Here is a 25514-nt window from a genome sequence, read left to right on the forward strand (position 1 = left end):
AAGCAGAATGTTTGCTCCATTTTCTCATTTGTAAAGTTGGTACAGTAATACTTAATTTAATATTTTAATGAATTTCATAGTTACTATAACTATTTGAATATTTAATTAACTTAATATTTCATTGTTGTACCTAAAAAGGTCCAGTGGGGTCATCGTGTACAATGTTCCTTGGATAAGAGATCCATAAGGATTTAAGCTGATTTTAAAATTCAGACCTGAACTATTCTAGAATTCAGAGCTATTTGTGTCACCTGTTGGACTAAGCCAAAGGAATGTGAGTCGATTTGAGCTGCCATGTCTATAGTTGGGTCAGGCTCTAGAGGTACATGCTTCGAACATTGTATGAGGTCTCAATTAACCCTGAAATATTGCTGAAGATGGCAGCTACCATATCTGTAGCTGACTATTGGAGAGCCAAACTTCTGTGGGCTTCAGAAGCCTGGGCTGAGCTTCTTCAGACCACAGAAAAATGAGAGCCCTGGGTCAGAAAGTATGATATGTCTCAACCAGAGCAGACTTGGGTGTAAGCATAACATTTCAGCTAAAGCTTTAGAGACTCTTTTTTCTGGATATATCTATCTGAATTTCCTGTGTCAACTACAATAGTGATTGTGTTGTTCTGTAATCACCCAGATCCAAGGAGTCAGCTTTATTCTGAGTTCTGACTGACTATAGGAGCCTCGGCACAGCAAAACACATGGTTCCAAGACGTTCTTACACATAACGGTTGTCATATTTTGATCCATGATTTTATGTTCCAATTGCATCTGCGGTGATGGGTGTAATGTAGTTACTACTCAATTAATACAAATGAGAGGCAGTAAAAAGTAAGAGACTTGCACTGTTTTAAATATCAGTATATTTACATTAGGCAGTATGAACTATTTTGGATGAAATAACTGACTTCAAACTTTTGCTCGCAATACACTGAATTCAAGTTTTTGACTTCTAAAAAAGTTTAGCTAACCTTCTTTTTAGGGTGGAGGTTGAAGAGCATATCACTTTTCATATGTGTCTACAGTTCTTGGTTTTGACTGAAACTGTGAGTGAGAATGCCAACATACAATGAGAAAAATCTGGTCTAAAATGCAAGCAAATGGAAAAATTCTCTCATGAGGTTCTCAACTAGATTTCTAAATCAGAAGTTCACATAAACATCTGAACTTTGGAGGTTTACTTGGATCAAAAAGTGATGGTGGTTTCTAAAATTAGTGGTTAGAATTAGCTGTCTCTTCTGTAATGGCAAATACTCTGTTCTGTACAGCACCTTTGAAGGTCTATTGATTATTTGTTTTATCTGGCATTAGTCACAACTTTTTTCTTATGGTGATTTTAACTCAGCTTGTTCAGTATGTGACTCTGCAAATGTCATCTGGTAAATAGATGGTGGATAGTGTGTTTCATGGTAAAACAAATTATTCAGTATTCATCAAAGCACCATGTGGAAACTGTATCTTGAGAGCTAGATTCTGGGGCATGGCATGGACAATATAGCCTAGAAGGAGGGTGAGCTATGTTAAATTTCTGAGCGTATTTATATTTACAAAGAACCTTAAAGAGCACCACTATGCCTGCACTATACCTGAGACAGAAGTATTGTGGCTTTGTTATGCCAGTGCTGGGTATACATCAGTACTGGGCACATGCTAATCAGTTTACTGTCTTGAGTGTATTTATTAGTACATGCCCATCTTTTCAGGGTGCAGCATATATGAAGGTGTGCTGTGATTAACTGGAGTATTCCCCGTCCCTGTCCTTTTGATGTAGATATGACTTCTGTCATGTTATGTTCATAGAACAAAAGAAGAAAGAACAGAAGTAAAAGAGAGGATTGAGAGAGAGCATGGATCCTATGCCTGTCACAGCTAGTTTGTTCCTTCATAAAGGTCAGCTCCCACTGACTTCTACGGCCCAGGATCAAGTCCATGGTGGGGCTCTATTGTTAGCAGGCAGCTCGTGTGAACAGAAAATGGCAGGTGCTTCTGCAGCTGCTAACGCAGTCACTCATGGGACTTGTTTCTCCTCTTAAATAAGGCAAAGTGGAGTCTTATTAGCTGGGAGAGAGACTTCTTATTTCTAAGGAAAACAAAATTTACAGTCTCCCAGACAATAGCAAAGCCTCTTTCAACTGCTGGTTGAAAGAGAGGACGTATGTGTGATGGTTCCAATAATCTTCATTGCTGAAATCCTATATGAAGGATAAATACTTTTGAGTAACTGCTGTGGCCTAATACACATCATCTCTGTACTCTCTCTCTCATATGTATGTATCTCTGCTTTGTGTGTGTGCACGTGTGTGTGTATAGCCAACATTTTAAACATAGCTTAAAATAGAGACATTCCTTAAACTTTCCACACCCTTTCACAATGTGGGCTGCATCTCAATACAGACCATGTCCCTTTCCATTCATAAACATGCAGCCTACTTTACTTCTTATTGGAGATCAAATAACATCTCTGTGGCAAGCTCAGCAATTTTCTGCATGGAAAAGCCGTATGCAATAAATAGTAATAAGTAATATATTAATATTTAATTAAAGTTTCTTTTTAATACCTCAGATGAACAACTGAAATGAGATGGAAAGCCAGAGCTATGTGACCAGCCAGCTTTCTGAAGAACATTGGTGACATATGTAGATGTCAGAGTAGAGAAAGTAAAGAAAGACCTATTGTATATCCCAATACTTCTAATAGATGACCAGTGCAGGATTATGTCTACTAGGGATACAATTCATGTCTTTTAGATTCCCCATATGATAGAGATATTTTATTACAAGGGCATAGCTCATTTGCCAAACATGGAATTCTATACTGACTTAGCTTCTCTCATTTTTACAGAGGTATAGTTCATGGTGACTACAGGTCCTGGCATGTAGTGTTTGAGTTGGATCTGAACCTTGACCAATCAGGAAATAATGGATGATTGCATGCTAGGACTTGTATCTCCTATGGACTGCATCTCCCTGTCACAGGTAAGGGCAGCTGCAATCTGTTTTTTTTTTTTTCTTTTTTTTGCAATCTAGGTGCAGGCCTCAGGCTTCTGGGAAGTTGCCAGTGCAACGAGCAGCTTTGTAAAGTTTGGATATTCTTGCCTTGTTACCTTGTCTTATACTGAATCTTCAGTAGACAGATACTCTGTGTGTAGATGAAACGAGGGGTGTGTGTGCACAACACTTTAAAGCCGACTAAATTTTTTTGTACTGCTTTAATGGTGTCGGTGTTTGCACACCTTGGCGGTGTATTGCACATTAATTCCAGCCGCTGTAGGAAATTCAGCAGCGTAATGCACCTTAAATGACTTGGGGCACAGCAAACAAAAACTCCTCCAAGGAGTTTTAGTTTGCTGTCCCTACAGCCGCGGAGTGAAGCACTGGGCTCTGTGCAGCTCTGTGGCTTTGCAGGAAGCAGTGCAGGCAGCCTGGCAGCAGCCCGGGAAAGCAGGCTCCGCACAAGAAAAGCGGTGAGCCTGATTTTCCCCCCCACTCCCCTGCTCTGGAGCCTGCCTATCTGCCTGAGTTGTGTGAGGGCCTGGTGCTTCCCTCCATGGCTGCAGTGCTCCCCAGGACTGTCCAAGCTGGGAACTGGTGGGCAGGTGCCACCTGGGGGCGGCTGCAGCTGCCATGGAGGGAAGCATCAGCCCCACCTCCCCCCCAGCCCAAGGACTGCTTCACCCGCTGGCAGCTCGCCCTCCCTTCCCCGCCAGAGAGGCAGGTAAGTCAGAAGGGTATGTGCATGACGTGGGGGGTTTAATTGGCCCTAAATTGAAGCGGTGTTTTTTAAAACCCACTGTTTCAATTTAGGTCCCCTATTTCATCTACACATACCCAGAGACATTTTGTAGCCGTGCAGTGATGGTTTAAACATATTAATTTTAGAACCTTATTTGATCTTTTCATTGCTCAGCCTGTTGATAAAGGTTATAATGTTAATGGATGGGTAGGTTTATATCTAAACAAGTTAGAGGACTATCAACCTGTCACATTCTAGCCCAGTTCAGGCTTATATTTTGATATTCCCTGCATATGTATGTGCATTTCCTTGGAGAGAAGATTAGAATTAAAATGTAGTCAGGGGTTAGGTGGTATGGTGGATTAGTGAGAAAGCTCTTCACCTCTGGAGGGGTGGCGGTGGAGGGGTCATCATGTGAAAATTAGTGTAGTAATCTTGGTTTAGTTTTAGCAGATATGTCCATTAGAAAAATCTCTGCACAGTTGACAGTCTGTGTTCAGGAGACATCCAGGACTAAAATAGCAGAGTGACTGAAGGTCAGTACTGAAGTATTTTGGCAAGGTTTTGCAGGTCATGCCTGCTTGTCTGAACCTGGGCTCAAGCTATTAGCATTTCATTTTCAAAAACATCCTATTTAAATTGCAAAATTAAAAAGAAATCAAAATTAATTTTGGGGAGAAAAAATCATCCAAACAAATAAAAACTAACATCACTATTGCTTTGTATGCAAAGGGCCAAGTTTATCAAAACTTTAGTAGGGATTTCTCTTAAATAAGCAGAGAGAACAGTTTGAGTTTTAAACAATTGTGTTCACTTCTATGTAACTGTTGCAACAACTTTAGGGCCTAAACGTTTGGCCTGGATTGTAAATTTGCAGGTGTTTAACCAGTGTGTCAGTTAAAAATGAGACCAGCCAATGTAACAGAACGAACGTCCTTGCCTTCATAATACACTTTGTAAACCTATTATAAAAATATGTTTCGATCCACTTCTGTTTTTGCTCCCATACTCCCAACCTGTGATAAAAATAGGGATACACGTATTCATGCACAACTTTTTGTTTTATTATATACACATTATGTTATATATTTATATATAATATAAACCACATCTAGGCTAACATAATCCTTGGATGATATTGTCCACTGGTTGATTCAGTGATTGTTATTAGCAGTAAACCCACACCAACAATGCAGTCATTTGTGGTTCTGAAAAATGTAAATGTCAATTTTTGGTCTTTAAAAATTATTAAGCATAGAAAAAGATAGCAATTTCCAGTGTTTGCTTGGTTGGTAAGATGCAGGAGAATTAGCATTACTCTTGAGAGCTGCCATTGGTTAGCTGGAGGGAAAATGGATATCAATTATACATAATCTAAGAAGCCTCTGCATAATAATCAGGCCCAGTAGGGGCTTTGGGGCAGCTTCGTTATTCTCTTGTAAACACAAGAGCCCAGATAGACATGTCAGTCAGGAGTAGCGGCTGCAATTCTTCCTTTTTAACACCTTCACATTCTATTGCTTCAATATGCAAACAAGGCTGTTTAGCTGGGGGTTGAGTCTGTGCTAATGAGCTCCCTGCACTAACCCTGAAGTAAAAAGGTTCTGTTTCACAGCTGCTCAGAGACTAGCTCCTCTGGGCATGCTCAGGTATTGGAAAATAATTCCTTTTAAACTGAGAAACGCCAATCAGGATTTCTTGCATACTTTCCCTTTTCTCAGTGTGCTAATGCAATTACCTCATAACTTGTGAAGTTTTTACAGCAGCAGAAAATGTTTTGTCTTTGAATTATGTAGTTTTGCCACCAAACGGAAAGAGAGCTTGAAAAATTCAGCAGATGTAAAATTCACACCCTCCTTAATTCCTAGAGGACCGTAACTCAAGGCTAATTTTCACATTTCCTTCTTAAAGTGGACGGTTCTTTTATCTTTCCCTTCAATACTTTCTCCTGATATTATCATTTCCATTTCCCTTTTGCTGGCCAGTGTCACTCTGAGTGACAGAGGAGCCTCTGAGAACAATACAGCCAACATCATTCCTGCTTGACATTGATGGGATCAACTTCTTTTGGGTTAGGATCTTGAGTCTCTGTTAAAGCTGGGATTCAGGGCATTGCTATAGTTAATCAACTGGGGAATTGCCTTGCTAAAAACATACAGAACCTGTGATAATCCTTTACATAGAAGCCGACATATACAGATCTTGATATGATATACAATGGTTTCTTCAATATCCAATTATTCTCATGAATAAAGTAATAATCTGCATGGAACACGCAGAAATCCCCGTTGGGTTAATTTAGTGCCTCATAGAAATCATTTGGGTTTTCTTTTTAAATAGGGCAATGCATGGTCTCTTATACAACTGCATGACATGCACCCTCTCCCCATTCATTCATTCATGCATTCATTCATTCATTCATTCATTCCCAGGGCCATGCCTTCTAGCAACATGACACAGGAGACAAGACCTATTGGCAGGGCCACATAAATGTCTGTCAAGTGCAAGTTACAACTATCTCAAACCGTAATACATTCCTATGAAGAGAGACAGCACATTTTTAACTATTTAACAGTCGAATATTGTGATCTGCTCTTTTTCACTTTGTTATCTGTTGGATTTCTAACTGCTGTCTCCGTGTGTGACAATCCATATTACACTGAGTCAGTGGGAAAGTCTGGGCTTTGTAATATTTCAGCACTTGAATTATTTATAACGTTAGCTTTACGGCATATTAAATGCAGTTTTAGACAGGTAAAGCTACCTCCCTTCTGCCTTGCTGAAGCTCATTAAATGGCCATCGTGACTGGACAGACTTAATTGAATTGCATCCAAATAATTCTGTCATTTGGATGCAAACCCAAGTCAAAACAGCCTACCAAAATCTCGGAGTTATTTGATTAGGACTGGCAACTGATTAAAAGACCCTGTAAGCAGTTTATTTATGGCACTTCCGTGCAAATTTACAAGTAAAATTAGTGAACTGCAATAGACTTTGTGACATGAAAATAGTTACAAATTTTGGGTGACACTACTAGTTTCAGGTTTTTTCTTTAAATAAATCACTCCATTTTGGTTCTAGTTTCTCCCTGGATAAGTATGGGCTTTTTTGTTTTTAAACATTAATCAAAATCATTATCAGACAAGTATTTTTCTAAGAATTGTCAGAGAAGCCTCTTATTCATCTATGACAGCAAGTTACTAAAGTATACAATTGTTACATTTATCTTTGGATTTGAATTCACATTATCCAGTTGATAGAATAAGAGATTCTCACTTCTCATTTATTCCAGTTCTCCCTTCCGGTTCAGGCTTTAGGTGCTTAAGGTATCCTGCAAATTTGGTGCTTTTGCAATCCTGTTAGGAGTCTATTTGAACCTCTGCTGACTACATATCTATCACTTAGGCCCAGATTCTTCAGTGCTGCTCTCCTAAATGGCTAACCCCAAGGTGGGCTCCTGCCTAGTGGAACTTCCAGCTCCAAGCAGAGGTGGGAAGGCTTTCCATATAATACACAAGAAGAGTTTGTGGTAGTGGAAGAGTGCTGTAGCTGTGATGGTTCAAAAATTATGCAAGAGGCAAGGATTTCTTAGGGTGATCTCTTTTATTAGACCAACTGTATGGTTGTGGGCAGTTTGACATTGAAGGAAGAGCTTTGCAGGACTTGTCTGTGCTGTCTCACTCCTGCTAATATAGCCAGGAATCAAATACTGAGGAGTGGGATTTAAATAGCTTCTCTGGGGTCTGCTGGTTGTTGGGTCAGGGGCAGACAGATACCTTTCTCCATTCTAGATTCTCAGCCGAAAGTCTCCTGCTGGAGCTCAGGGTCTGACCTAACCTAAATGACTATGAAGCCAATGCCCAAGCAGCTGAAACCACCCTCTTCTGTCTTCTGTTGATGTTTGATCCCACTTATTTGCACTGCATTTCCATGTGCCCTTTTTATGTGCTTCCTTTTTGGTTCTGTGCAGCTTCACTTACCAGTTACTGGCCCCTGGCCTTGTTTAGTGTAGGACCATCTGGGTAAGGCATATGCTAGTCTACAAAATGGGGCTCAATTGACAAGAAAAATGCTAACCTACTTGTTTGAAAAACTCTGCTCAGTGCTACAGCATCTACTAGAACAGCAGACTTCTTTGGTAGTTGTGAGTTGATGTCCTTTGCAAATGAAGACTAACACGCCTTGGTGTGGTTAGGTGGTGGCTGACCAGTAGGCCAAGGTGGTAGCTTTGAAAACATAAATGGTACTTCAGTTTCATTCTTATGTGCCTCAGGAGGCAAAGCAATGAAGTCCCTTTAAAGACCTACCCAGTTTCTGCTTCAATTGTCCATCTATAAAATGGGGATATTACTGCTACCTTTGTCCCCTGCTTTGATTGTCTATTTACTATAAACAAATTAAGACAGGAGCTCCTGCATTTAGCACAGGGCGATCCTGCTTTTAGCTGGACCTTTTAGGTAACTCTATTACAAACAGTAAACAAGCTAATGGGAAATGTTGTCATACCTGGCCTATAATTTCCTTGGCTAATTTACCATTTTATAATAATTTTCTTTCCCCACTGTATGTTTGCAGCATCTCTGAGTGTTTTCTTTTAGAAAGAATGGGAAAACAGAGGATCTTTTGCCTAACTGGAGCAATTTGACAAATGTCTAGCTGATGCTTTTTCCACAAGTAGTATATTTTCCAAAACCTAAATATTCACATTACTGGGTTTTGAAAGAAAAGTTGCAGAAAGCACAGATGCCTAAAGGCAGCTAATGTATTGTGCACAGTGCTGGGAACAAGAGGTCCTGAGCCCTGTTCCTACTCTGCCACTTGAACCACCTTATTTCCTTTGAAGTTATATTGCATATTACTAATATAAGCCAGAGGTAAATATAACTTTTCCCGTTTTATGAATCAAGAAGCCAAGATTTAAAGGACTGAAGTCTATGGTCATGCAAGCCAGTTTCAGGGCCAAAATTATAACTTGCTTTTCCTGACTTCCATGTGTGTATTTTGTTCATCAGAAATATGTCCCAAAAGCCTTTTAGAGCCTCAATTTGTCCATCTGTAAAATATGGAGAATGATGTTTATCACAGATGAAAGCTTCCTATATGCAGGCTTTAAGAGTTCCACAGCATCACATCTTCAATAGCAGATGGCAAATGTATTTTAATGTGGACACCTGCTCATTAACAAATGGATTTCCTACAATCAGCTCATTTCTAAAGCATGGATAAGGAAAAGGTTTTCTTTCCATCCTGGGACAATTTTCAATATTTCAGAAATGTTTCTCTTTGCAGTGGGATGCAGCCAAAACATTGCAGGGTTTATTACAAATAAATGGAGTGGGAGACATGTCCTCCCCACACACACATTTACAAACACCTGTGAATTGCCCAGAACTTTCCTGGGATGTAGAAGATCCAGGTTTAAGTCCTTTCACTGCTATTTTCCCACATCTCAGGCAAATGCCTGGAATCCTGAGTTGTAGAATTAGTGTCCCCTTTTCTGTCCCAATGAATACTTATTTATGCAAAGTAGAATATCACCAGCAGGTGACACTGAAAACAGAAAGCCTGTATCCATTCACCTGGGATGTGGTCAAAAAACATAAAAGGGATTTACATCTGGGGCAAATTTTTCATTTTAGACAAGTCCCTTGACCAGCAGTTTAAAAAACCACTTGGGGGATGAACATTTTCAATGTCTTCTGTTGAAGCAGTTTTTCTTTGTATAATTAGTTAGATATTTATTGCTCTAGAATCTGGTCTGACTTAGGTAAAGCAAGGACTAGAAGCTGGATTTTTCACATTCACTGTGAATGCCCTGACCATTGTGGGGTTTGGTATTCTGGCACCTTTTTTTTCTCTTTAGAACTGACAAACAATTATATTTTGGGTCACAAACCTTTCTTCCCAAATTAAGTTTAATCAATTTTGATAAATTTACACTTTCAGGAAAAACACTGACCGCCTCTACTCTTTTCAGGGTCTGCCCCCCCCCCCCAAATATACTAGTAGTCTTTCCAGCTGTTCTAAGTCATCAGAACTTTTATTTAATACCAACTCTGTCCACTTACATCTTAGTGGTCTGAAAGTGGAGACCTCCCAAATCAGCTTCCATGATATATTGTTCTTTTCATGTATTTTCATTTCTGAAAAAGAGAAATGCATTGTTTCATGAAACTGACATTTCTGCTGCTGAAGTTGTTCATAAGAGGATGAAGTTCGTTTGCACAGGAGAGGGAACTTTCACTGGAATTAGTATAGACTATGGGAAGTTTCTAGGCCTGTGTGAATAGGGAAGTATTTGATTCGGATTTGGATTCAGCCAATTCGGAGGACAGTGATTCAATTCAGAGATTTGGATCACTGTCCCAAATCAATTTGGCTGAATCGGCTTCGGGGGATTCGGCGCTGATTCAGTGAGATCTGGTGATTCAGCCATAGACTATATTGGGGAATCACTGAAATACCAATAACTTTGTCATTTTTGGCAGATTTGGATGAAAACAGCAGATAAGGTATTCTCTTCTGAGGGCATGAAGCCTGCCAAGTTTCAAGGAGACAGGTGCAGGGGTTTCGGGGAAACTGCACCTCAAACTGCTCATGTGTGACTTTGTGCATGTGTTAAGGTGCAGCGGGATGAAAATTACAGGAGTAGTAGCTGTTTCTACATCCCTCCCCCAAAGTACTGTGATTGGAAGGGGACTCAGAGAAAGATCACGGTCACTGGCCAGCTACAGATGTCAGTCTTTCCCCCCCATGCTCCCTCTCCCTCTTATCAGTTTCTGTTCCCCTGAAAGACTGCCTTCTGAATCTCTGAATCTTTTCCCAAATCTTTTCTGAATCAGTTTGGAAGTTCTGAATTGATTCAGAGGGTTTTTTGTCTCCCGATTCGATTCGGATTCAATGATTTTGGCCTCCGAACTGGGCTGAATCTTTTCTGAATCGAATCGGTGACCAAAGCTTCGCACACCCCTAGTAATTTCCCTTTGTCTTTCCATGCTCAGAACCCAATGCAAAAGTTATTTTCTCAGTTTCTCTTTCCCTGAAGTAGTTCTAGACAGAAACATACTACAACTAGCAGTACTGCTACTACAATTAGTACTATTAGTACTCTAGGTATCCTCTACAAATTACTCAACCTATTTCTTAGTTAGAAAGGTAGATTCCAACTCCCCCCTCCCCTCAAATTTAAATACTTCAGCTGAGGCAAATATATGTCTACAAACATTGAAGATTAAAAAGTTTCAAGTCTTGATCAAATCTATTTTTTAAGTATTACCAGAAATGGAAATGTGCAGTTGAGTCCTATCTGTGTAATATACCTGTCTGTGTAATAGTGTCAAATCCTACTCCCCTTATCCCTGTAAAATGTCCTCATGAAATTTTGGGTGATGTAAGGCCAATGACACCAGTAGGCCAATGATACCAAAGCCAAGAAGGAATGGTGAATTAAATCTATTGCCATGTACATTATTAAAGACATGATGTATTGCAAAAAAGATCTACTCAGGTATATTGGTGGACCATTTGAGACTGAAGCACCTGGCACTAAGCCCTCTGCAGTTGCCTTCATTCCATATAAAAATGCCTTGCACTGTAATTCAAGTTAATGATATGCCAGTAGTAGATTTGGAGAGCTATATGAGCTGGGAAATAATGGGAGATGGCTGACATCCTTATAATTAACTGGGCTATAAAATAAAGATGCGCTGAGATTAACACACTTTCTTGCAGCTAACAAATGGTGGGGGAAGTACACTTGGGCTGGTTATAAACTATTGCATTTTACATTTTTATCAGCTCAAAAGGTATTTTTTTAAATTTTGGAAGATTTTGTAGCAGGCTGAAAAGAAGTCATGATGCAATCTGGCTTGTTTGAAACATTGCTCTTCAAAAATAAAGGACAATAGATTACAAAAAAGTACTTTTCAATGTTTTTTGTACCATCAGGAAAGTAATCACAATTGAGAAACTTTCTATAAGTTTATTTGTTTTTTCTCTTTCTCTCTCTCTCTTTGTAGTTGATGGTGCATCATGGGTAATGATGACTGGGTGAATGCTGATTGCCGAATTTTAATTTGTCATTGTCTGTATGTATGAAAACAACAGAAATATGACCTGACATGCAAAATATTTCATGCAGTTTTCTTATTTCCCCTAGGTAATCCAGCTTGCTACCTAAGTAGTGGAAGCAGGACAATTAGATTAAATGAAGCTATATTCTGCTCTGAGATGGACATATCTATTGTGTAATTATGGGTAGCCATTGTTTTATTATGGAACTAATTTATCTTGTGAAGATTTTCACTGTCAGAACTGCCAGTCAAAATCTAACCCCAACTCAAGTCTCTCAAGGAGATAGGCCATGAAGTGGATCAAAATAAAACAGTGAATATTTTCTTCCCAAATCTATGCATGTAATTATTTCTTTTCCATAGTTCTGCCTGACTTGTACTCATGGGCCCTGTAAGGGGTTTGCCACTGTTCTTGCTTAGGTTGGCAGATAAGGTATGAGGATTTGGAACTAAGGCAAAATCTCTGGTTCATGTGAATCCTTTGGGACTTTATTGATTTACCCCAGGGGAGTATCGCCTGGTGTTGGATGGTAGATGTAAGCTCATGCTTAAAGCTCATGATATTCTACACAGCCAAGATCCTTTATACTGTAATTATTTTTCTGCCTTGGCTGGCCAGTCTGCCAGCTGGGTGTGTACATGTCGTGTGCTGGGGCAGTCCTCAAGATTCCCAACAGAAACACAGTTCTCCACATTTTTAGTGCCTCAGTGATAGAGTAAATGTCTGAGTGTAGTGGACTCCTTAAAATTATTCCTTTGTGAATCTGTTTTCCTTTCAGAAAAACTATTTTTGTTACTTTGGAACCCTGTTAACTTAATTAAATATTTGCAGTGTATAAATGTTTTCAAATTAAACACTGACTCCATAAAGTCATCCCAGGTGCTAACTTAGCTTCAGGTCATTAATTCTATTATTTTATGCATTAATACATATGAAGGGACTTTTGTTCTTTCTCTCTGTCTACCCAAGTGCCTGAAGTGAACTTTTTTTCTCTACTCCAGCTAAATTACTAATTAGTTCGAGGCACACCAGAGATGAGAGCCTTTGAGATTTTGAGAACTTGTGTTTTCAATCCAAGTTTATTAAGACAATACTCAGTGCTCTTGTTGAGAGTTATAAAAACATGATATTCCTTGTTTTTGTTGGGTAGTGTCAGGACTAAACTGTTGATTAAAACAGGCACAGTATAATCAAAAGGTAAATTAATTATGTTAATCTATTAATACAGTTGCTTTAATTAGAGAATTCTTCTTTGACCACTGTACATTTCTAATCAGAGCAATGGTGTTATCTGTGACAAAACTTTACAGTCTTCTGGAAACACTTATTTGCTGAGGCTTCATGAGTGCCAACTCATGGTACCAAACTTTTGGCACTTGACAATAATCACCTAAGTCACCTATGAAGTGATATAAGTCCTGACAGTTCTGAGAGGTAATTGCACAGCAGACAGAGTGCTGATTCACTGAATCTGTCTCTTCAATTTTCTTTAATAATAGGTACTAACTTAATGTGCGATAAGCGGTGCTACTATGCAGTAGTGCAGGTGCATGTCTTTTACATGATGCTAATACACAGTAGACTAATTCTACCGCGCATTAGCACATTAGCAGGGCTTTTGCCTGTCATAACCCAATGATTTTTAGTGCCTCGGCACATTGGAATTTTCCTGCCACATGGAGCTTTCTTTGCACGCTGGATTTCTCAGCTGCAGAGAGAAATCCCCGGTGCAAAGAGTTCCTGCCACACACATGCAAATTCATACCCCATTATTGACTGATTCTAAATTATTCCTACGTGGCGGCTAGCAATTGGCTCGCTAGCCGTATAAAAGATTAGAGCAGCTTCCGCCCAAGTTGGAGGACTCCACAACCATCTCGTGGAGAACTCTGAGTGCGCTGTGGAGCCTAGCAAACTCCGCGTGTGTCTTGGAGGAGGACAGAGAGGCCTGATCAGCTCTTAGCCACTCCCTGTCATAGTGTAATTTGACGTATTCCCCGTGTGAAAAAGCGCTCGTGGAGTCATATATCGACGACTCATCTCGGTTCGGTGAGGTTCAGAAGAGATCTCACTTGTGTTTGTTTGTCTGCAACTGCAACTCAAGCAAGTTTCCTCCCTGCACTGTGACCATCGGCAGTGTAAGTAAAGCTTTCTTTATAAAACCAATATGCTGTCTCGCCTCTCCATCCACCAGCCCGCCTGACGTTCGCTTAATTAACCAGTGTTTCCCTCGGTTGGCTCCACCCGGCCGAGACATTGCCGTGGTGTGCTAATGTGCAGTAGAATTAGTCTACTGCACTTTTCGCATTTTGTGTAGATATGCCTAGTTACTGATAAGTAATTTTTCTTTTCAAATGTACAAGATACTTCAGGATTTCACAAAAGAATTGCAATGGACACCTGAAATTAAGCATCAAAATGGCCATTTCCACTTCTCAGTCAACAAACAGATTTTGTCTTCTGTTGAGGTAAATATGGTGATTTATTGACATAAAAGGCAAAAACCGGATAGTCATATTTACCTGTAGGGACAATAAATCTTTATGTTCAAGATAATAATAAAAAAGAGTAAATCCATATATTTAGAATACAAGTCAAATGTGGGCTATATGGAAATAAAAGTGTTTTACACATGTATAGCAACTTGCTTGTAAGATGTCAAAATGCATTGCAAATATTAATGCAGTAAGAACCCATAACTGTGTGATGTAAGGAAGAATGAATGTTATCACCCACACTTTACAGGTAATGAACTATTACATAAATGTAATGGTTTGCTAATGGTTACATAGCAATATATTTATGGCTAGGAAGTCAGAGGGGAAAGCCTGCCTACATTCAAATCCTTGGGAGTTTTCCTGTGACTGAAGTCTCCCAGCCCCATGTTTTATATTTCTATCTTTTGTTCACTCAGAAACATTTTGCTTACAGGTGGGTTACCCCTGTTCAAAAAATTCTGAGGAATGAAGCAATAGATATATTATAGAATTTCCATGTCCACAAAAATAAGATGCAATTACAGATAGTCATGTTCTTTTTATCAAAACATCAAAAAAATTGTTGCTTTTGGGCAATGATTTTTTTTATTCCTTTGGTATTATCAAATTACATTTTTTTGTAATTCATTTATTGAAAAAGAAAACCACAGGACTTATTTTTAAGGCCCCTTTCATACTGGCACTTTTAAAGGTACAGGGACATGTTGAGTTACACAAGCTCTCAGAGCTTCTGTTACTCTAAGATTATTTTATTATTGCTAATCTGCCTCTAGCACTGGCCTTAGCCATTCTGAGGCTTTGTGCTAACATCTTCTAGGGCCTCTAGGGGTGAGTCTTGAGAAATATCCTCATTTATTACAACTACATTCTCCCCCTACCTTTTTGCTGGCTTTCAAGTCTGCAAATCTGCCATTGACAGGTTTGCATCACAAAGTAGTGATGTACTGTAACCCTCTCAGGGATTAACACTGGAAAATAAATGGAAATAAACAGAAGATAGGGTTTCTCAGGCTATTTCAACATTTTTGATCTGTTTTGGAATGTATTTAGATGGAATTTTTTAAGGGCTTAGCATTCACTGGAAAAAAATGCAAGGAAAGATTGAACATTTTTAGCTCTGAGTATTATTCTCTGACACTTTCTAAATGAGGATTCTAACAGCATGGTTGAAATACCAGGAAAATGTTGAAATTTTAGTGCACGTGAAAAAGGGGTAGTGCATAGAAGAGTTATTGATGTTTTAATTACTGTCTTAAATTTCAGAATTGGATCTGGTGAAGATGACTTTTTCAACAGTATCCATTTATCTGTACATAAAGGTTTGGAGGTAGGATGTGATGAAATAGTTACTGACTTTCCTTAGGTACAATAGATAACCTGCTGTAAAATTAACATAACTAATCTTTGTCTGTGGAGTTTTTTCTTTACCTGTAGGGATGTCTGGATGTTAGACTGAGTAATAGAAGATCCCCAGATGAAATGGAAGGCAAGGCCCTATAGCAATAGCAATTTAGCTGTGGTGGAACCCAGTAATCTGTTCAGGTTTCTGAGCTCGGTGGAGAGGAGCAGAATGAACCCTCTGCTTCTTCAGTTGATAGGGACAGGCCATCTTGCGGGGTGTGCGGATGATTAGAATTTAGAGATAATCGGTGGTCTAATGATCTAAAATCAGGTTTAGGAGACGGATCGCTTTAGTTCTAATCTTAGTTGTGTTCCTGGCTGTTTCAGCCTTTGGTTTGGGTACATTACTCATCCTCTTGCTAGAAACAGAAAACTGGTTTATCCTGGGGCTGCTTATCCAGGCCTTTCAAAACAAGCATGAAGAGTCAGTCATTTACACATGCAGCTTGAATGGGAATTAACTCCAATCAGTCCCTTTGCCCAGAGGGGGTGTGGTAATATTATCTTGGTACTTCAAAAGTACTTCATAGGTACTAAGGGTGGTATAGTGGTTTTTTTAGGATCTGTGGGATGCCAGAATAAAAGGTTTTGCCCCAAGGAAAATTAGCTTTCTGGTTTTGCCCTTTGTCAGTTATCCCTATTGTCACGGCGGGGTCCTCGTGGAGGGCCGTGATCTCCTTGAGGCCCTCTCTCCGCGCTACTCCGGCCCGAGGGCACCCTCCATTCTCGCCCGCCACGTCTTGATGGAATATATAATAGGGAGGCTGCCTTGTGTTTCCTAGGGCCTGTCAGCTCCTGGACCCCTCGTGGGTCTCCCCGTATAATGGGCGCTACCCAAGCGCCCTAGCCTTATGGGCTATGCGTGGCTCCTACCTCCCCTGATATCACGCCCCAAGCCTCGCAGATGTAAAGGACGTTGTTCTATACGCCCGCTTCCCGGGCCTCCTCTCTACTGTGGCCCACCCTGGGCTCCCTCTCTCGTGCCCTGCCGGTGTGGTTCTGCTCAGGGACTCTCTAGCGGGCCCCGGCCCTTCCCTGGCCAACCGCATGGCTACCCTCCCTGACTCTGGCTCCCCGCACTGCTACTCCCTGTCTTCTCAGGGGCAACCACAGCGCCCTGCCTTGGTCTGAAGGGTATTGTCGCACTAGCCTGCGGATGGGCTCGCTATGCCCGTGCGCCCACACTGGACTAATCAACAAAGCACACTGGCGTTCCCCCTTTCTGGGGCTCGCCGCGCCCCCACCGGGCTACTCAATAATGTACAAGGGCGTTCCCCCTCTCTGGGGGCTCGCCGCGCCCACACTGGGCTACTCAATAAAACACAATGGCGTTCCCCCTCTCCGGGGCTCGCCGCGCCCACACTGGGCTACTCAATAACATACAATGGCGTTCCCCCTCTCTGGGGCTCGCCGCGCCCACGCTGGGCTACTCAATAAAACACAATGGCATTCCCCCTCTCTGGGGCTCGCCGCGCCCACACTGGGCTACTCAATAACGTACAAGGGCGTTCCCCCTCTCTGGGGGCTCGCCGTGCCCACACTGGGCTACTCAGTATGGCCCCGCTCTCTAGGGCTGCTCAGTATGGCGCTCCCCCCTTCTCTGGGGCTCGCCGTGCCCACACTGGGCTACTCAGTAATACCCCCCCTTTCCTGGGGCCGGGGGCTATGTTCCCCCACACGCAATCCGGGGTCTCGGTCCCCATCCGCAACCTACGGGTTGCGCCCGCGACCCACTGGCCGCGCACCTCGCCGCCAGCTGCTCGCGCAGTGACATGCGAGCTGCGCCTTCGGGGTCTATGTTCCCCCACACGCAATCCGGGGTCTAGGTCCCCGTCTGCAACCTACAGGTTGCGCCCGCGACCCACTGGCCATGCTCCTCGCCGCCAGTTGCTCATACACTGGCGTGCGAACTGCGCCTTCCCTGGCGCTATGAACAATAATGCGCCCTCCTGGCGGTAGGGCACCTCACACTCTCTGGGGTCCCTGTGATTGAGGCCTCCTCCAACCCCTACAGCCTTGCCCAAGCCTCCGGGTGTAATAACACAAACACAAAGCCAAACCACAAGCCCCTAGGCTGTAACACAAATGCAAGCCGCCTGGCCATAACTCATCATCATAGCTCAAGCCTCCAGGGCTATCATGAGCTGTACTTGCCACATCCTCACTCTCAGAACTCCTGCCTCCCCGGCTACTGGCAGAGAACTGCCAGCCTGGCCTCAGCCCTGAGCTTTATAAGGGCCAGGCCCTGCCCCCTGCAGGCAGCTGGCTCTGCTTGGTTGCTCCGGCAACCCGCAGCTGCGCTCATTACCTGAGCAAGCCTCAGCTGGGCTCGTTATGTCAGGCCAGGGCGCGCTCACTCACTCCCTGGCCGTTTCTCCTCTATAAGAGCAGGGGCACCGAGGTGCCCTGCGACATCTATTATACCATGTGGAATATAGTTGCAGAAATATTGTGAGGTAATGCCCACAAAGTACTTTGAAAATGTAAAATGCTATATGAGGATAAATAATATTATTTATAAAATAAATAAATATATATTTACTATGTAGCTCACCCTAACCATGAAAATATTTGCATATATTCAACATACTTAAGTATTCAAGATAGAGTTTACATAATACAAAATAGTTTTATTTCCACGCTACTGAAAAGAATGCTATCCCTGTTGATCCAGTTGAGAGATACCTGTAATGTTTGTTTTAGAGATAAGCTTTGTGTAATCTGCTCAACAGGACTTTTATTTCATTTTAGTTTATTTCATTGATTAAAATGCATGTGCCATCCTTCCCATAAAAGGCCCAGAGCAGCCTGCAACAGGAGAAATTACAAAATAAATTGCAATTTATTGAAAGAAGAGAAACTATATAATACAAAATAAATTATAAAATAAAATAGCCTGTAATATAACAAACTCCCCAAACAATGCCCCCAAACTGAAAACTTTTTGTGAAATAATTTCTGAATAGTTATCATAAATTAAGAACATTATGAACTGAAGTTCTTATCTTCTTAAGGACTTCAGAGTATAAACCTATTCTGGCTTGTCAGTTCTCATCAGCTTAAGGCTTTCCATTTTACAAGAACTGAAGTACTATTTCCAAGTACATTAGCTACAAGAGTTCAGCCCTGCTAAACTGGCCTGCCTGGATGAAGCCAACTGGCTGTAATATCCAAATTTAAACCTCCTATTACCTGAAACAGCATTCAAGTTGAGGAGCATGACCTCCTATGAGATAACAGGATGATCAGATAAATGAGGCAGAAGGAACAGCTCAGTTATGTGTATTAACCCAGTTGATTTTAAGTAAGTTCAAATCTATTTGTGAATGATACTGTATGATTTATGATTAAAGTACATGTAGTAAGATGTTCTGACATCATTGCTTTTACAAAATTCCAGTTACATGATTTTAAATTTATTGAAACTGTGTTACCATATACACTATGTCCAATTAGCATCTAATCCTGATACAATTACTAAAAATGTCCAGGAGCCTGATCCTGCTATGCTTTTTGGAAGAAAATTCTCACTGGTGTGAGAATAAGAAAGTTCATTTGGGAAGTCTGTATGCTTATGTTGCTTTCACTGATGCTAGGGCTAGTTTATGTCTGACTCAAGTCTGCATGGTATAAGGCAGAGTTTCACAACTGGTGGGATCTCTAGGTGGGGCTTGGGTTGTGGTGGCGAAATTGGAAGTGCCATGGCGGGACTTCTGGTTTTGCTTTTGCATGCTTTGATTGGCTGCTGGGGAACATCCCCCCCATCCCCTCTTCATCAACTGGTGGGACCAGGATTTTTGACCTTATGTAGGTGGGACATAAGGTGCAAAAGGTTGAGAACCAGTGGTATAAGGAGCCTAAGGCAGGACTGAGCAAGAAAGTGAAAATGCCTCTCTATCCTTGTGGTTAGGATCCTTGTCAGTGTTCCAGAAATGGTTAATTATTTATGTAAAGTGGCATCATTATCAGGAGAGATTGGGAGTTTCAAAATGCCCTATAGCATGCTAGTTAGGTTACTTTCCTAGGAAGTGTCACTGTTGTATAGCTCTTTAGCTTGTATACTGGGAAATGAAATTATTCCTTAATACATGAAACCTAATCCCTCAGTGTTGGGCAATATTGTCAGCATTCTGGTGGCTTACTAAATACAAATGACCCTTTAATTAAATCATATCTCATTTCAGATCTTCTTAGTCAGAGGTAGGAATCAAATCTGATTCTCTTACATCATAGCTGGGTACTTTATCTGGGCACTGCACCATTCTCAGGAACCGAGTCCTTAATTTCCTTTGTTTTTCTGACACAGCACCCATATGAAACCCTTCCCTGGGAATGAAAATGAACACTTTGCACTAAAGAAAGTGAGATATTCTAGTTTGTGTGTTGCAAGAGGCAATAAATAGATTAGTCTAATCTGAACTGAATTTTTATTTAGGTATGGCAGTCAAGCCTTTCTCCTATGCTCAGTCTTACCCATAAGTCACTTCAGAAAAACATTATCCTTTTTTCACTAGGGGAAAAAACGTTTGATTTCATAAGTTTTACATAACACATGCTAACTAAAACACTGAAATCTGAAGGTAGATGAAACAGTTTTAACTTTCATATGGGCTAACTGATGATAGAAAATACTGGGCTGTAATCTTTGACTTGATAACAAAATTTTACCATCTTCGTCCAGTTGAATAAATATTATTTTTATTCATGTTGGCTCTGAAAAGGAAATGCTTTATACTATATTAGATCCTTCAGAAAACAGTGTCACTTAACAGAAATAAAACACAGTTTTTCAGGGTATAGTACCTATGTACCATAAGGGGATAACAATGCAAATAAAGATTTCATATACAATACTTCTGTAAAATATATTTTAAAAGCATTTCCATACATAGATCCACTTAAACAAGACTGCTCTATAAATTAACAATCGCTTGGATTCAGAAAGTTTTATAATAAATAGCTAGTTTTGGTTCAGGTGAATTTTAATGATGGCTTGACATCCCTATTAGTTGTTTTTTTCACTTTTGGTTAGAAAAATACTCAATATGAGCTTTACTGTCTTAAACCAATTTTCATTATTTATGGAAGTTCATGATTTGTATTATCTCATTTTTTTCCTGCAAATATAAAAAATCAACTAATGAAAACTGGACATGCTCAAGATCTGTGGAATTAATTAATACTGTATGGCAGCAGTTCCCAATCTGTGGTATGTGTACCACCGGTGATATGCAGACAACCTGTCAGTGGTATGCGTTAACAGATTTATTATAATTATTTTATATGACAAAAATTTGCTGGTGTTACTTAAGGTTGAACTGAAAAAATTGCTGTTGGTACTTAAGGTTGTATCTTTTTAAATTGGTGGTATGCAATCCGTCAGAGTTTGGCAACTGCTGCTCTATGGAAACAAGGGGACTAAGTAATAGGAATGGTTTATTAATTCTCAATGAGCTAATAAAAATGGTCATTGAGAATGTAGCTTACTTTTTCTACTTGATATTACTGCAGTAGCACTGAGGAGCCTTTGCCACGTGCAAATAATGTGAACCAGCCTGTGCAAATAATGAACAAAATAGCCCATCCTTACTCCAGCAAACTTACAATCTAAGTATAAGGCAGAACGCAACAGGTAGATGTGACAGATGAGGATAGAACTTGGGAGCAATGAGGTAATTCTAGATCAGGGTATCAAACATATGGCCCACAGGCTGAATCTGGACTCTAAAGCTGTCTGATCTGGCCTGTGGTTCTCTGCACTGACCATACGCATTAGCTTCAGCCTTGTGGGGCACGTGGAATGGACCCTGCACCGCATTCACCTCATGGGGTAGAAGAAGTCATTCCAGGGCACTCACTGCCAGACTGGCTCTGTGCACTGGCTCTGAGGCTGGTCCGGATTGGGCCAGGCCAGAGCCAGCAGATCGGGCCAGTCCAGTAGGGTGCTGCAGGCACTGTGTGCCCCATACCAGCTAGTCCAGCCCCGTGTGCTGTGTATAGCAAGTCAGCCCCAGGGCTCATTGTACACATGGCATGCAGGACTAGTAAAGGGCATGTGGTGCCCACAGTGCATGGGCTGCACTTGGCACTGCATGCGTCTCAGGGGAAAATGATGTTTATCACAGATGAAAGCTTCCTATATGCAGGTTTTAAGATTTCCACAGTATCACATTTTCAATAGCAGATGGCAAATATTTTTTAATGTATACACCTTCTAGTTAACAAATGGATTTCCTATAATCAGCTCATTTCCAGAGCATGGATGGGGAAAAGGTTTTCTATCTCAGGTGAATGCCTGGAATACTGAGTTGTAGTATCAGAGGATCCAGGCCATGTGCTACATATTATGTCCTCCAGCCCAGCCCTGGTCTGGCTCCATCATGGTCTGATCTGGGTCAGCCTCAGAGCTAGCATGTAAGGCTGGTCCAGCGGGGCACTGCATGCAGTGTGTGCCCAGGACTAACCCCCTGTGCTCCCTACAGCACTGGGTCCAAGCCTCATGCTGTTGGCAGTGCATGCCCCATTCCAGCCCTGCGTGTACAGCAAGCCCTGGGGCTGCTGTATGGTGCATGAAGAGCATGGGTTGGACACAGCATCACAGACAAGGAGTTCTGGCCTGCAGACTGGCCCAGTGACTTTCATTTGGTCTAGGGACCCTTTCTGGCAATATGAAAGGCAGTAATCTCTATACTCTCCACTCCCTACCATTGTTAAGTTTTTTATAGTTTATAAAAACTTTTTTTAAGTTTAACAATTGTGTTAAATTAAAAAACCATGTAAATACAGATAGTTGCAAGGAGATTCTCCAAGGCATATAGGTGGCATAGTAAAAAGCATGTTAGATGTATGAAGGTGTTTTTTGTCATATGTAAAAAGTGGACACTGGAGGCTGACATGAATGACAAAGTGGAGGCAAGAGAAGAGTCAACATCTTGATAGTGATTAAGGGAGAACAGGTATAGGAAAGTTAGCTATGAATGGCAATGGAGGTGAAGAAGAGCAGTTCGTGTCTGATGAAGTAGAGAAGATCTTTGCAGCACCATTTGGAGCAACACTACATTTTTCAGCATGGGCTAGAGAGGATGCTGCTGCAGTAATCAAGGCATGGGCATTCTGATGACTCTGTGCTGCTTCAGTTTTGCCTCTGGCAACACAAACCCCTCTGTAAGTGCTTAATGAAACACAAGAAGCCCTATAAGTCCTTGCTCCCTGCAATGTGGTACCGCAGCTTATGAAGCCTTCAGGATTTGGCCTTGTCAGTGGTTCTTGGCTCAAGCCATTCAAGAGTTACAACATCCCTGTTCTTTTTTGTACAGTCCTCACCAAATGTATGAAAAGAGGTGGGTGGGGGAAGGAAAAAGAGAAGGGCACTGCCTAATGCAGGTATTACGCCTCTTGAAGTGGTCTCAGTTTTATTCTTGAAGTTGATAGTTTTTCAGGTTATACTTCAGTAGTATACTTGTGCATTAGTTTTCCAGATGGTAGCTTGCTAGATGGTTAGAAAAGCACTCTCTTCTTGTTAGCATTCAGCAGGTTTGGTGGCACCATTCTCAAGCTTGGTTGCATATATTTGTAAGCTCAATACAGGGCTGTGTTTGTTTAAGCACTTGTTGCCCACTTGACCGTAAGGAACCGAGAAGCCACATTATGCCAAAAGGTTTTATTAAAATATCAAAAACCAGCAAGCAATCTACATGAGCCAATTAAATGGCACCCCATGTCCCTGAACTAGGAAGCACTGAGATTTACATTTAAATTGATATTTTACTTGGCAAAGAAATCAGCCGTTACTCAATGCAGCCCTTAAAATTAATCAAGCACAATATACCCCATGCAGTTTAGCAGTCCCCTCATACCAGGAGCTTAAAAAAATAAGCACAACAGGCACTTTAAAAACCTGTAACATATGAGCACAACATGTCCCATGATATTTCACAATTTCCAAAGCTGTGTAAGAATTAGGAATCAATAACTCATTGAAATGACCATGTGTGGCATGGCGATGAGCACATATGGTGCTCCTAATTTCCCTTAGCTTGGTTGTCTCTGGGCCAGTACTGGGTATGGGAGTGATGTATGATTGTACATCAGTGTCTGGGTCCCCCCCCACCAAACAAAAATATTTACTGCTAGCACCACAGATCTTGTACAGGGCATAGCAGGCTGCAATTCTATGTACAATATTTGATTTGGTATACAAATGATTATTAGAGGCACAGTCATTTTACTTTCAGCCCTACAAAGGTGCGCACTGCATCATCTTTCTGCAGCTACAAGGAGAATAACTTAGTTTTCTGTGCAGCTCCATGTTGTCTGGGGAAGACTTCAAAAGCCAAGGCAGAAGAGATGTGACCAAAAAAAAAAAAAAAAGGTAGGTTGAAAGTTGGTTGAAAATGATCTGTCATGCCATTGTGAGGAAATTAGGTCCCAGATTGCCCTAGCATGTAAATTCCAAATATTCTTAAAATCTCCTGCACTTTACCAGTGCCTCTCGCATTAGTCCTAATGTGAGAATCAGATGAAAGGCAAGTGCAAAGTCCTGCACTTGGGGCAATTAATTGCACAAATACAGATTGGAGAATATTTGGCTAAGCTGCAGTACTGCAGAGAAGGACCTCTTGGTTACAGTGGACTTAAGGCTGAATATGAGCCATAGGTTGAATATTACTTTTGTTGAAAAAAAAAGAAAAGGTAACAGCATACTGGGTTGTATTAGAAGTGTCTCTTGGAAATCAAAGAAAATGATTCTTCCATTTTGTTCAGCACTGGTAATGCCTCATCTGTAGTGCTGTGTCCAGTTTTGAGCTCCACACTTCAGGAAAGATGTGAGCAGATTGCAAAGGGTCCAGCAGAGAGCAACAAACATGATAAGGGGCCTGGGGGGCAAGACTTAATGAGGGCAGGCTAAAGAACTCATGTTACTTGGTCTGGAGAAGAGAAGACTCAGTGGGATTTGATGACAGTCTCAAAATAGTTGAAGGATGATTATAAAGAGGATGGAGATAATATTTTCTCTGTGAGGACAGGACTAGGAACAACGGTGTCAAGCAGGAGCAGGGGAAATTTAGCTTGGAGATTAGGAAGGATTTTTGGGGTATGATGATAGTCAAGTATTGAAACAGACTACCTAGAGAAGTTAGGTAGAATCTCCACCCCTGGAAATTTTCAAGATAGTCAGGAATAATTGATCCAGGTTTGAGCAGGGGACTGAACTAGAGGACCTCCCGAGGTCCCTACTTTTTCTGATCCTGCCCCAGTGATCCACCAAGCCCTTCAGGACTAGAATTAGAGTTACTTCCTTGTGATTAATATATTTGCTTGCTCCCTCATGGCGAGAACTATGGATGTGTGTGTGCGTGTGTGTGTATGTATGTACATATATACATACACAGTCAACCCTGACACAATGCAAGACAAGGCAAAACACCTTAATCTGCTACAGGCAAGGCAGAAGGATCACTATGGCCAATATCCTGCTACTGTAACGGTTGTTAATATATGCTCAAGAGATCATAGGAAGAGAGCCATGCACCCCTGCTATAGAGGAAGACAACCGCCCCGCATAGTTCACACCAATATGACCATGGGGTAAAATTCTTTCCTGACCATTCCTTCCTACCATATCACTACAGTTGTGTAATTAGTATGCCAAAAAATTGCGTTGTTACTCATATAAGTAAGTCTTGCCCCCTTCATATGGAAGTTTTGGGACCACTGCTGTCATTTCATATCTGCAAAACCATTTGTTCTGGTGCTAAGTCTTCTGCTCTCCAAATGTCAGTCTATACATGGGAACAAAATGCCCGTCTCAT

The 25514-nt window shown here is 41.2% G+C and overlaps 2 long non-coding RNA genes across 3 annotated transcripts in view; both read left to right on the plus strand.

Moving 5' to 3' along the window:
• The window catches only part of LOC109285962 (uncharacterized), a 571893-nt gene that overhangs the window by 213098 nt on the left and 333281 nt on the right, over positions 1–25514 (plus strand). The window lies entirely within an intron of this gene.
• LOC109285961 (uncharacterized) lies at positions 95–24074 on the plus strand. 2 transcript variants are annotated; one of them, XR_009462698.1, is made up of 4 exons: positions 95–2972; positions 11889–14271; positions 15565–15628; positions 24005–24074. It is a non-coding gene; the product is annotated as an uncharacterized LOC109285961 (long non-coding RNA). The 2 variants fall into 2 exon arrangements; XR_002093868.2 differs by lacking the exon at positions 95–2972 and having other exon boundaries at positions 4878–14271.

The sequence above is a fragment of the Alligator mississippiensis genome, chromosome 5 (genome assembly GCF_030867095.1).
Source record: "Alligator mississippiensis isolate rAllMis1 chromosome 5, rAllMis1, whole genome shotgun sequence".
Lineage (NCBI taxonomy): Eukaryota > Metazoa > Chordata > Crocodylia > Alligatoridae > Alligator > Alligator mississippiensis.